Below are 13,174 nucleotides of genomic sequence, written 5' to 3' on the forward strand. Positions count from 1 at the left end.
CCTCAGCTCGGCTTTTCTTTTCGAACGCCGAACTGAGCATCAGGGGCTACTGTCTATGCGGTAACATTTTTATATGTTTTACATACCTCGAAGCCTATTAGCAGGCTGGTACAGGCTTTTGTCAGTCCGCTCTTGGGGGACTGAACCTTCTGAATCACCGCACTCATAACAGTGCGGTGCTCCTCGTTGATGGAGGCGCCGTTAAGCACCTCCAGCAAATTGTCCGACGTCTCCGGTTGGACGGAGGCCGCCGGCGTCGTAGGCACGCCTTTCTTACGAAGGTGCCGCCTGCCGGACTCTGGAACCGTTGTTGGTTCTGGAGTGGTGTCTGGCCCAGGGCCGAACTTAGATCCCTCTGGGGTTTTACCCCCTTTGGGCCTGGAGTCCGGGAGGCCGCCTTGTGGCACCTCCAGGACCACCTCCTCCTGGTTTAGCCCCTTTTGGGACTCCACCTTAGCATCGTCTGTAGGGAGAGGGGAGGAGGCCATCGGAAGTGAAGCGCTATTCACATCCGACGAGTCCAGGGAGCCGCTCGACGAATCGCCGAGCTGAGCCCGGGGCGGACTGCATAATTGAATTCGGCGTCAGAAGGTACCATACATCAGAGGAGCGCCATAAGTTATTCTGGTATCCGGGTACTTACGATTTTGCCAGGGGCTTGACCCTGGATGGCCATTCCTCCCCGCTGTCTTCGGCATCGGAGGCGTAGTCTGGCAGAAGGGTTCTCCCCTTCTTGGACCCTCCGGCCCCCAGTTGGGGCGGCCTTCCTTTTCTTTCCTCCCCTCGCTGGAGGGGGAGAGGCTTCTTTTTCTTCTTCTTCTTCTTCCTCCTCCTCGTCCTCAGAGGCGGAGGGTGCTTCGGGGTTGTGAGGCGATGAATCCGACACCACCAGGCGCCGCGAACTCTTTCGAGTCCCCGTGGCCTTCTTCTTGGCCTTCTTCTCCGGTACCACGTGAGGTGCCGGAACCAGCAACTTCATCAAGCGCGCATCTGTTGGGCCTTCCGGCAAAGGGGCCGGGCAGTCAAACTGCCCGGATGTCCTCTTCTAGTCCTGTCAAAGGAGCAGGAGTTTAGATCCTACATGGAATCAAACCATGAAAATCAAGTGTCCCGAGATAGACTAAAGGCAAGCTTACTTCGGTGGCTTGGCGCTTGGCGTAGAATCCGCGATCTTCGGTGACAGGTGGAGAGACCTTGGAGTTCTTTAATAGCACCTTCCAAGCGTCCTCGTGCTTTGTGTCGAAAAGCCGGGACAGAGTCTGGTGCTGGGCCGGGTCGAACTCCCACAAGGTGAAGGCCCGTCGTTGACACGGGAGAATCCGGCGGAAGAGCATGACCTGGACTATGTTGACAAGCTTAACCTTCTTGTTCGCCAGGTCTCGGACGCAGGTTTGGAGTCCGGTCACCTCTTCCGGACTACCCCACAACAGGCCCGTCTCCTTCCAAGATGTGAGCCGAGTGGGGATGCCGGATCGAAATTTGGGGGGCGCGGCCCATTCAGGGTCACGCGGCTCGGTGATATAGAACCACCCCGATTGCCATCCTTTGATGGTCTCTACGAAGGCACCCTCGAGCCATGTGACGTTGGCTATCTTGCCCACCATGGCGCCTCCGCACTCCGCTTGACGTCCGCCCACGACCTTCGGCTTGACGCTGAAGATCTTCAGCCATAGGCCAAAGTGAGGCTGGATGCGGAGGAAGGCCTCATATACGACGATGAACGCCGAAATGTTGAGGATGAAGTTCGGGGCCAGATCGTGGAAGTCCAGGCCATAGTAGAACATGAGCCCCCGAACGAATGGGTGAAGAGGAAAGCCCAGTCCGCGGGGGAAATGGGGGAGAAACACGACCCTCTCATGGGGCCTAGGGGTGGGGACGAATAGCCCCTCCTCGGGAAGCCGGTGCGTGATGTCATCAGACAAGTATCCAGCCTTCCTCAACTTTTTGATTTGCCCCTCCGTGACGGAGGAGGCCATCCATCTGCCTCCCGCTCCGAACATGATTGGAGAAGGGTCGAGGTGGGAAGCGCGGACTTGGGCGCTGGAGTTCGAGTGCGCGGGGATGGACAAGCAAGGGAGGAAGAAGGCATGAATGGAAAGGGTGGATCCTTATCCCCTTATATGGGTGGCCGAGACTATGAGCCCCCACCAGCCCAATAAAACTCGCTTATCTCCCAAGCGCCGCGGTTAATGGCGTGGTTGGGTTACCCACGCCCGTATTGATGAGAATCCCGGAATAAGGGGACACGATCTCTGCTTTGACAAGACGTGCCAAGGAAACCGCCTCGCTAAACGTGCTGAGGTGGAACAGTAAAACGATTCGAATAAAGGCCTGGCCATGGCATGATGTCACGCTGCGGAATACGTTAGTAGATTAGATTTGTGCAGATATTATTCTCTCTACGGTGGCATGTGGAACTTATTTTGCAGAGCCGAACACTATCCTTGTGTTCAACATCTTCTATGGAGTATTTGGAGGAGGAACCCGCCTTGCAATGCCGAAGACAATTTGCACACCGGAATCGTCGTCATTGAAAGCATGGTTCAGGGGCTACTAAGGGAGTCCTGGATTAGGGGCTGTCCGTATGGCCGGACTATGACCTTTGGCCAGACTCCGGAACTATGAAGATACAAGATTGAAGACTTCGCCCCGTGTCCGGATAGGACTTTCCTTGGCGTGGAAGGCAAGCTTGGCGATTTGATATGAAGATATCCTCCCATTGTAACTGACTCTATGTAACCCTAGCCCTCTCCGGTGTCTATATAAACCGGAGAGTTTTAGTCCATAGGACGAACAACAATCATACCATAGGCTAGCTTCTAGGGTTTAGCCTCTCTGATCTCGTGGCAGATCAACTCTTGTACTACCCATATCATCAATATTAATCAAGCAGGAGTAGGGTTTTACCTCCATCAAGAGGGCCCGAACCTGGGTAAAAACATCATGTCCCTTGTCTCCTGTTACCATCCGCCTAGACGCACAGTTCGGGACCCCCTACCTGAGATCCGCCGGTTTTGACACCGACACTGAGCCTCGACAGTTTTGGCCAGATCCATAGACATCACTTTGACCAGTGCTCCAGGTCCATCAAGAAACTATCAAATATAAATAAAAGAAAAGAAACCATAATCACAAACTGAAAAGAAGAACAGGGAAGGAGTTATAAGATCTATCTCAGTGTTGCAAGACTGGGCCTTGCCAGAATCAACACCATTGATGCGCTCACCTTTCCTTCTTTGAGAGAGAAGAACAATGGCAGAAGCAGGTCGGGGTTTCCTTGAAGAAATGAGGAACAAGATGAGGGAGAAGTGAGTTGGGGTTTTCTTCAAGAGAGGAAGATGAGGGAGAAGACTGAAATGATGCTTGCTTTGTCCGTCCAACTTACTGCTGGAAAGGTGGGGGTTTTGTGATTTGACGGCTCATTGGGCATTACTGCGGCACTTCGATCGGGGTAGTCTACCATGCAGTTGGGCACTCTAGTACAGAGTAATTTAGTGCATGGCTAGTGGACCCCGATGCTGGCTGTCCCACGCGTTGACAAAGTGAGTAGCAAGGTTCCCGACGACCATCGAGGAGGATCCGCACGGTAGAGCGTGTCCACTATTTCTGAAGAAAAAAAATGATTACAGCAAGCATTCCCACTTACGACGGAGGAGTGCGTAACACGGCAGCCACTTGAACTTACACAGTACTCCTACAACTAGGCATGTGCAATGGTTCATACGTCAGTACTACATAATCTTGTTCCTAGTGTAGTAAGATATGACGATAAGAATGATGTTGTGCGCATGCAACTATATGAACAGTAATGTAATATACCCCTTTTTTGACTATCCGATCGCGAGTGAATGGTGAGATCAATGTTAACAAAACTAGGTCTATAGTGCACAGAGAGTACAATGCTACAGTACTCCACAGAACATGAACCATATGAAGCACCAATCAATGTTAGGCAAGGTGTATGAAGGGTGCATGGGATGGGAGCAAAAGTTCCCTTCTTGATCCACTTTTGGGTGCTTGGCAGAGTGCATGAAGGGTGCATGAGTCCACACTAGTAGGTTAACAAAAATACACTAGGAGCATGTGTGCAGAGGGGTGTGGAGATGAGCATGCACGAAGAGGGAACAACTATATTGAGATGAGAATGCAACCAAACACACCCACACGCTTTGTGCTACAGTGACTGATCTGCACCTGAGTTTGATCCAACGGTCATGTTGCACCGAGACATGGACATGCCCATGCAGATGACGCCTAAACACCACCGAAGTCCCTCTGCTTCTCGAGGCGCACGGCGTTGGTGATGCAGGGTGCCACCGCCCGCAGAGCCCGCTCCTGATCGATAGGAGCCAGCTCGTCAAAGACGGCGTCCAATGGCATGAATGGATTCCGGTGATGGAGCCCTGAGAGGATTCGCCCGGCAACAGCGATGGTAGCCCGCAACCCCACCTTGTCCAGCTCCGCCCCCACCATCGCAAGGAGATGGCTCAGCTCCTCGAAGATATATGTGAAGAAGGAGACCAGGTCAGGAAGCCGCAACTCATTGAAGTCGACAAGCTCGTCAAACGGGTTTAGCCCGATGCCCAGCATGGTCACGCTGACACGACGGTAGGCATCGCGCAGCCGCAACACATGCGTGGGAACATGGTCCACCAAGTGGTTGAGGCGATCCTGGACCTTGTCCCGATCAGCCCGCTCGCGCTCCAGTCGGCTTGCCTGACCGCATATTATATCTCCCGCTTTCTTCAGCAACACCGACGACGCCTTGAGCTTCTTTGTGGTGGCCGCTTGCTGCTTTTGAAGCTCCATGAACTCCCGCACATAAAGGAGGAGAATGGCACTCCTCTCCTCCTTGAGCCCACAGAGCTCCATGTCTTTTGCCCTGAGCTCCGCATCCTTGGCCTGGAGCTCCTTGATACGTCTCCAACGTATCTATAATTTTTGATTGTTCCGTGCTATTATATTACTTGTTTTGGATGTTTATGGGCGTTACTTTACACTTTTATATCATTTTTTGGACTAACCTACTAACCGGAGGCCCAACCCGAATTGCTGTTTTTTGCCTATTTCAGTGTTTCAAAGAAAAGGAATATCAAACGGAGTCCAAACAGAATGAAACCTTCGGGAGTGATCTTTTTGGAACAAACGTGATCCAGAGGACTTGGAGTGGAAGTCAAGAAATAAGGGAGGCAGTCACGAGGGTGCCCGGCACGCTCCCTACAGGTGGGCGCGCCCCCCACCCTCGTGGGACCCTCGAGCATCTACCGACCTACTTCTTCCTCCTATATATACCCATGTACCTCGAAAACATCAAAAGCAACCACGAAAAACTATTTCCACCGCCGTAACCTTCTGTATCCGCGAGATCCCATCTTGGAGCCTTCACCGGCGCTCCGCCGGAGGGGGAATCGACCACGGAGGGCCTCTACATCATCTCCAAGGCCCTTCCGATGAGTTGTGACTAGTTTACCACAGACCTTCGGGTCCATAGTTATTAGCTAGATGGCTTCTTCTCTCTCTTTGAATCTCAATACAAAGTTCTCCTCGATCTTCTTGGAGATCTATTCAATGTAACTCTTTTTGCGGTGTGTTTGTCGAGATCCGATGAATTGTGGGTTTATGATCAAGTTTATCTATGAGAAATATTTGAATCTCCTATAAATTCTTTTATGTGTGATTAAGTTATCATTGGAAGTCTCTTTGAATTATCAGTTTGGTTTGGCCTACTAGATTGATCTTTCTTGCAATGGGAGAAGTGCTTAGCTTTGGGTTCAATCTTGAGGTGTCCTTTCCCAGTGATAGCAGGGGCAGCAAGGCACGTATTGTATTGTTGCCATCGAGGATAAAAAGATGGGGTTTATATCATATTGCATGAGTTTATCCCTCTACATCATGTCATCTTTCTTAATGCGTTACTCTGTTCTTTATGAACTTAATACTCTAGATGCATGCTGGATAGCGGTCGATGTGTGGAGTAATAGTAGTAGATGTAGGCAGGAGCCGGTCTACTTGTCATGGATGTGATGAGTATATACATGATCATGCCTAGATAATCTCATAATTATTCGCTTTTCTATCAATTGCTCAACAGTAATTTGCTCACCCACCGTAATACTTATGCTATCTTGAGAGAAGCCACTAGTGAAAGCTATGGCCCCCGGGTCTATCTTTTATCATATAAGCTTTCAATCTACTTTTATTTGCATCTTTACTTTCCCAATCTATATTATAAAATACCAAAAATATATTTATCTTATCATATTATCTCTATCAGATCTCACTTTCGCAAGTGGCCGTGAAGGGATTGACAACCCCTTTATTGCGTTGGTTGCGAGTTCTTGTTTGTTTGTGTAGGTGCGTGGGACTTTTAAGGAGCCTCCTACTGGATTGATACCTTGGTTCTCAAAACTAAGGGAAATACTTACGCTACTATTGCTGCATCACCCTTTCCTCTTCAAGGAAAACCAACGAAAGCTCAAGACGTAGCAAGAAGGATTTCTGGTGCCGTTGCCGGGGAGGTCTTCGCTCAAGTCAAGACATACCAAGTACCCAACACAAACTCATGTCCCTCGCATTTACATTATTTGCCATTTGCCTCTCGTTTTCCCCTCCCCCACTTCACCCTTGCCATTTTATTCGCCCTCTCTTTCCCAATCTCCTCTCTCTTTCGCTTGTCTTCTTGTGTGCCCGTTTGCCCTTATGGCTTTGCCTAAGAACACCGACCTTCATCTTAGAAGGTTGGAAGAGATTGAATCAAACATTAGAAGTTTTATGACTTTACAATTTGAGCATAATAATTTCTTCAGAAAGGAGCTTAAAGAACAAATAAGTTTTATGGGGTTTATGAACAAAGAGCTTGATGATATGTCTAAATAATTTTATGGTTTGAACTCTTAAATTACTCAGCTTGAAAATTCTATAGCCCAAATTTCTGATAAGCAAGCTACCTTAGTCAATAAGATGGCTGCCAAACTAGAAAAGTTAGATGAAAATAATGATGAAGATCTAAAAGTTATTGATGTGTCCCCTATTAGATCCTTGTTTTGAAATATGAATCTTGATAATGATGGGACTGCAGATGAGTTAACTTTAGTTAAAAGGCGTCCCAATGATTCAGAGTTCTTAGATCTTGATGCTAAATTTGGTAAAAGTGGGATTGCAGAGGTCAAGACTTTAAATAGCATTGAACCCACTATCTTGGATTTCAAGGATTTTAATTATGATAATTGTTCTTTAGTATATTGTATTTCCTTGTTGCAATCCGTGTTGAATTCTCCTCATTCTTATAGTCAAAATAAAGCTTTTACCAAACATATTGTTGATGCCTTGATGCAATCTTATGATGAAAAACTTAATTTGGAAGTTTCTATACCTAGAAAACTTTATGATGAGTATGAACCTACTATAAAGATTAAAATTAAAGATCATGAGTGTTATGCTTTGTGTGATTTGGGTGCTAGTGTTTCCACGATTCCGAAAACTTTATGCGATATTCTAGGTTTCCATGATCTTGATGATTGCTCTTTAAATTTGCACCTTGTGGATTCAACCATTAAAAATCCTATGGGAAGAATCAATCATGTTCTTCTTGATGCAAATAGGAACTATCTGCCCGTAGATTTTATCGTTCTTGATATAGATTGCAATCTTTCTTGTCATATTATTCTTGGTAGACCTTTCCTTAGAACGATTGGTGAAATTATTGATATGAAGGAAGGGAATATTAGATTACAATTTCCACTAAGAAAAGGCATGGAGAACTTTCCAATAAAGAAAGTCAAATTACCTTATGAATCTATCATGTGAGCTACTTATGAATTGAGTGCCGAAGATGGCACCACTTAGATCGATCCTCGCTTTTATGCCTAGCTAGGGGCGTTAAACGATAGCGCTAGTTTGGAGGCAACCCAATTTTATTTTTGTTTTTGCTTATGTTTAGTAATAAATTTTTCATCTACCTTCTGTTTAGATGTGTTTTCATGCTTTAATTAGAGTTTGTGCCAAGTAGAACCTATAGGATAACCTATGGTGATAGTTAATTTGATTCTGCTGAAAAACAGAAACTTTGCGCGCACGAAAATAATTTTAGTAATTCACAGAAACTCTATTTTGCATTGATTCTTTTTTATGTATATCAATAGAGAAATTTCCCAGGATTTCCTATTTTGGTAGGATTTTTAAAGTTCCATAAGTATTCTAGAGTTACAGATTTCTACAGACTGTTCTGTTTTTGACAGATTCTGTTTTTCGTGTGTTGTTTGCTTATTTTGATGCATCTATGGCTAGTATGTAGGGGTATGAACCATAGATAAGTTGGAATACTCTAGGTTTAACACCAATATAAATAAATAATGAGTTCATTACAGTACCTTATGTGGTGATTTTTCTTTCTTGCACTAACGGAGCTTATGAGATTTCCTGTTGAGTTTTGTGTTGTGAAGTTTTCAAGTTTTGGGTAAAGATTTGATGGACTATGGAATAAGGAGTGGCAAGAGCATAAGCTCAGGGATGCCCATGTCACCCCAAGACATTCAAGTATAACCCAAATCCGGGCATCCCCTCTTTCGTCTTCATCTATCGGTAACTTTACTTCGAGCTATATTTTTATTCACCACATGATCTGTATTTTGCTTGGAGCGTCTTGTATGGTATTAGTCTTTTCTTTTTAGATTACCACAATCATCCTTGCTGTACACACCTTTTGGGAGAAGTACACTTGATTAGAATTTATTAGAACACTCTATGTGCTTCACTTATATCTTTTGAGCTAGATAGTTTTTGCTCTAGTACTTCACTTATATCTTTTAGAGCACGGCAGTGGCTTAATTTTGAAGAAATTGTTGATCTCTCATGCTTCACTTATATTATTTTGAGAGTATTTTGAGAACAGCATGGTATTTTCTATGGTTTTAAATCCGGTCCTAGAATGATGAGCATCCAAGTTGAGTATAATAAAAACTATCATAGAAAGCGCATTAAACACTAGGATCAATTTGATGCTTGATAATCATTTTGAGATATAAAGGTGGTTATGTTAGAGTCATGCTAGTTGGGTAATTATGAAATTGAGAAATACTTGTGTTGAAGTTCGCAAGTCCCGTAGCATGCATGTATGGTAAAAGTTGTGTGACAAATTTGTTGCATCTGATGCTCTTTTAATTGTCTTCCTTATGAGTGGAGATCGGGATCACGCGATGGTTAACTCCTACCAACCCTCCCCCTAAGAGCATGCGTAGTAGTACTTTGCTTCGAGGGCAAGTAGACTTTTGCAATAAGTATATGAGTTCTTTATGACTAATGTGAGTCCATGGATCTACGCACACTCATCCTTCCACTTTGCTAGCCTCTATTATGCCGTGCAACTTCCGCCGGTATCATGCACCCATTATTTACCTTCCTCAAAACAGCCACCATACCTACCTATTATGGCATTTCCATAGCCATTCCGAGATATATTGCCATGCAACTTTCCACCGTTCTGTTTATTATGACACGCTCCATCATTGTCATATTGCTCTTTGCATGATCATGTAGCTGACATTGTATTTGTGGCAAGGCCACCTTCATAATTTTTCATACATGTCACTCTTGATTCATTGCATATCCCGGTACACTGCCGGAGGCATTCATATAGAGTCATATTTTGTTCTAAGTGTTGAGTTGTAATTCTTGAGTTGTAAATTAATAAAAGTGTGATGATCTTCATTATTAGAGCATCATCCCAAGTGAGGAAAGGATGATGAGGACTATGATTCCCCCACAAGTCGGGATGAGACTTCAGACTTAAAAAAAAGAGAGGCCAAAGAGCCCATCAAAAATAAGAGAAAGGCAAAATAAAAAAAGAGAAAGGCCAAATAAAAAAATGAGAGAAAAAGAGAGAAGGGACTATGCTACTATCTCTTTTCCACACTTGTGCTTCAAAGTAGAACCATGATCTTCATGATAGGAGAGTCTCCTGTGTTGTCACTTTCATATACTAGTGGGAATTTTTCATTATAGAACTTGGCTTGTATATTCCAATGATGGGCTTCCTCAAAATGCCCTAGGTCTTCGTGAGCAAGAGAGTTGGATGCACACCCACTTAGTTTCTTTTGTTGAGCTTTCATACATTTATAGCTCTAGTGCATCCGTTGCATGGCAATCCCTACTCACTCACATTGATATCTATTGATGGGCATCTCCATAGCCCATTGATACGCCTAGTTGATGTGAGACTATCTTCTCCCTTTTTGTTTTCACAACCACCTCTATATACCACATATAATGCTATGTCCATGGCTTGCGCTCATGTATTGCGTAAGAGTTGAAAAAGCTGAAGCACATTAAGAAGTATGAACCAATTGCTTGGCTGAAACCGGGGTTGTGAATGACGGGAGTATTTTGTGTAATGAAAATGAAGCATGGCTTAACTATATGATTTTGTAGGGATAAGCTTTCTTTGGCTATGCTATTTTGATAAGACATGATTATTTGTTAGTATGCTTCGAGTATTACTATTATTATGTTTTATAAGCTTTTATCTTGAATCATTTGGATCTGAACAATCATGCCACAATAAAGAAAATTCATTGAGAATTATGCTAGGTAGCATTCCACATCAAAAAATTTGTTTTTATCATTTACCTACTCGAGGACGAGCAGGAATTAAGCTTGGGGATGCTTGATATGTCTCCAACATATCTATAATTTTTGATTGTTCCATGCTATTATATTACTCGTTTTGGATGTTTATGGGCTTTACTTTACACTTTTATATCATTTTTGGGACTAACCTACTAACCGGAGGCCCAGCCCGAATTGCTGTTTTTTTGTGCCTATTTCAGTGTTTCAAAGAAAAGGAATATCAAACGGAGTCCAAACGGAATGAAACCTTCGGAAGCGATCTTTTTGGAACAAACGTTATCCAGAGGACTTGGAGTGGAAGTCAAGAAACGAGGGAGGCGGCTACGAGGGTGCCCGACATGCCCCCTACAGGTGGGTGCGCCCCCACCCTCGTGGGCCCCTCGAGCATCCACCGACCTACTTCCTCCTATATATACCCATGTATCCCGAAAACATCAGAAGCGACCATGAAAAACTATTTCCACCACCGTAACCTTCTGTATCCGCGAGATCCCATCTTGGAGCCTTTGCCGGCGCTCCGCCGGAGGGGGAATCGACCATGGAGGGCCTCTACATCATCTCCAAGGCCCTTCCAATGAGTTGTGAGTAGTTTACCACAGACCTTCGGGTTCATAGTTATTAGCTAGATGGCTTCTTTTCTCTCTTTGAATCTCAATACAAAGTTCTCCTCGATCTTCTTGGAGATCTATTCGATGTAACTCTTTTTGCGGTGTGTTTGTCGAGATCCGATTGTGGGTTTATGATCAAGTTTATCTATGAGAAATATTTGAATCTCCTCTGAATTCTTTTATCTGTGATTAAGTTATCTTTGTAAGTCTCTTCAAATTATCTTTGTAAGCCTACTAGATTGACCTTTCTTGCAATGGGAGAAGTGCTTAGGTTTGGGTTCAATCTTGCGATGTCCTTTCCCAGTGACAGCAGGGGCAGCAAAGCACATATAGTATTGTTGCCATCGAGGATAAAAAGATGGGGTTTATATCATATTGCATGAGTTTATCCCTCTACATCATGTCATCTTTCTTAATGCGTTACTCTGTTCTTTATGAACTTAATACTCTAGATGCATGCTGGATAGCGGTCGATGTGTGGAGTAATAGTAGTAGATGAAGGCAGGAGTCGGTCTACTTGTCACAGACGTGATGCCTATATACATGATCATGCCTAGATAATCTCATAATTATTCGCTTTTCTATCAATTGCTCGACAGTAATTTGTTCACCCACTGTAATACTTATGCTATCTTGAGAGAAGCCACTAGTGAAACATATGGCCCCCGGGTCTATCTTTTATCATATAAGCTTTCAATCTACTTTTATTTGCATCTTTACTTTCCCAATCTATATTATAAAATACCAAAATATATTTATCTTATCATATTATCTCTATCAGATCTCACTTTCGCAAGTGGTCGTGAAGGGATTGACAACCCCTTTATTGCGTTGGTTGCGAGTTCTTGTTTGTTTGCGTAGGTGCGTGGGACTTTTGAGGAGCCTCCTACTGGATTGATACCTTGGTTCTCAAAACTGAGGGAAATACTTACGCTACTATTGCTGCATCACCCTTTCCTCTTCAAGGAAAACCAACGCAAGCTCAAGACATAGCACTCCTATGTCAGGCACCTCACCTGGACTCTGTGATCTGGTGCGCCGCCATGGAACCAGGTAGAAGAAATGGGGAGAGGAAGCAAAGGACGGTTGAAAGGTAGTGCAATCTACGGGAAGGCGGAGGCAGCCAGCCGAGGAGCGGGGCGAATCTTTTGATTTTTGCCATGGGAAAACACCAGTCGATGACTTTTCACATTAGGGAGCAATGGGTTTTACAGGTGGAGTCATCATGACTAATTGCTGTCACGCCTGCTCCCGTCAATCAAAAAATGAAAATCCTGCCGCGCCTGCTGCACCCAAAGACTAGAGCAACGCCGCGGTGGATATTTAAATTTACATGCCGGCAAGGAGATAAAAAGGGTGAAAAAACAAATGTGGTGGCGGCCTAGCTAATCGGTCGCACTAGCCCAACTAGCTAGCCATCGTGCTTCATTGATGTACTCAACGAGAAAGCTGGTCTTTCGTGATTTGATGACTCATTTACTTACTTCGGTGCTACGACCGAGGAGGACCGAGAAAACGTGGGGTAGGGCGTCCCACGACTCAGCAAGGAAGAAAATATGTGTGCACCACCCCGGAGGACCCAGAAACCGCGAGGTAGGGTGTGCCACATCTTGGCACAAAGGAAAAAATGTGCGCGTAAAAATATATTGTATCTGACATACTACCTATGGTTCGACCTCGGAACCCAGCCAGTCGGTCGAAAACACCCCACTAGCCACAAAACTTCATCATGCTAACATGGCACGGAGGATAGGTGTGGTTAGCTCCGTCTCGACCAGCCACAACGTCTCTTTTTCTAGGGAATTCCTCTATTTTCCAAGCTTTTTTTGTTATAATAACACCATGGCAAGCTCGCGCTTCTCTTCGTGTGTGCCCGTGCGTCTAAAGGTTAGACGATGGAGAGGAGAGAGAGAGATCGCAGACATGGGACCCACCAGTAAGTG

Source organism: Triticum aestivum, chromosome 1B (genome assembly GCF_018294505.1).
Source record: "Triticum aestivum cultivar Chinese Spring chromosome 1B, IWGSC CS RefSeq v2.1, whole genome shotgun sequence".
Lineage (NCBI taxonomy): Eukaryota > Viridiplantae > Streptophyta > Magnoliopsida > Poales > Poaceae > Triticum > Triticum aestivum.